This window comes from Triticum dicoccoides, chromosome 3B (assembly GCF_002162155.2).
Source record: "Triticum dicoccoides isolate Atlit2015 ecotype Zavitan chromosome 3B, WEW_v2.0, whole genome shotgun sequence".
In the NCBI taxonomy this organism is placed as follows: Eukaryota; Viridiplantae; Streptophyta; class Magnoliopsida; order Poales; family Poaceae; genus Triticum; species Triticum dicoccoides.
In genome coordinates, this window is record NC_041385.1 from 442,751,493 (window position 1) to 442,752,066 (window position 574).

Sequence of the window (574 nt, forward strand, 5' to 3'; positions counted from 1 at the left end):
AGAAGGGGGCGTGGCTCGTCGGGGGAAGATGGGAGGCGGAACGGCTCGTCGTCGGGAGGTGGGAGGCGAGGGCGCGGCTCGTCGCCAGGAGGTGGGAGGTGGGAGGCGGGGCTGCGGCGGGTCGCTAGGAGGTGGGAGGCGGGGACGGCGCGCGGCGGTTGAGGGAGGCTGGGTTGGTGCGCGGCGGCCGAGGAAGGCTGGGACGGCGCGCGGCGGCCGAAGAAGGCTGGGACGGCGAGCGGCGGCCGAGGGAGGCGGGGACGGTGCGCGGAGGCCGTGGGAGACGTGGATGGCTCGCGGCAGTGGGAGGCGGAGACGGCGACGCGAAGGAAGGCGTCGGTGCGGGGTAACTTTGTCTCCGGTCGGGCAGCTTATCTGGGGTATTTCTCCCATAGCTTCTATAAGGGCCGAGAGTAACAGAATATTATTGTGTTACTAGTAACAGAATAATGAGTTTTGGCCTTGTGAAGGAGAAAGTATTGCTCCAGCTGGGGAGGCTTAATTTAATGTTGTATTCATGCCCCAATCATGTGCTCTCGGGAGAAATTATTATTCATAATTTTTATGCTCGGCT